At 80.0% G+C, this 230-nt stretch overlaps 1 protein-coding gene across 5 annotated transcripts in view; it reads left to right on the forward strand.

Annotated features, from left to right (window-relative positions):
* The window catches only part of PAX5 (paired box 5), a 130,258-nt gene that overhangs the window by 1,194 nt on the left and 128,834 nt on the right, over nt 1-230 (forward strand). The gene's annotated exons all lie outside the window — the stretch shown is intronic.

Genomic DNA, 230 nt, shown 5'->3' on the forward strand with positions numbered 1-230 from the left:
CGTCGGGGCTCCCGCGGCCTCCAGCCCCGGCCGGACCCACCCGCGCCTCCGTCACGAGTGGCTGCGCCGCGGGCCGCCCCGCGGCCACGCCCCCCGCGCTTTATTGGCTCGCAGCCCGCCAATAGGCAGCGCCGCCGCTCGGCGGCCAATGCGGGACGCCGGCAGGTCAACTTTGCGATTGGCCGCGGCGCTGAGTGGCGGGCCCGGCCCCGCCCCCGCCGCTGTCCGCC

Source organism: Onychostruthus taczanowskii, unplaced genomic scaffold, assembly GCF_017590055.1.
Source record: "Onychostruthus taczanowskii isolate IOZ18803 unplaced genomic scaffold, ASM1759005v1 scaffold215, whole genome shotgun sequence".
In the NCBI taxonomy this organism is placed as follows: Eukaryota; Metazoa; Chordata; class Aves; order Passeriformes; family Passeridae; genus Onychostruthus; species Onychostruthus taczanowskii.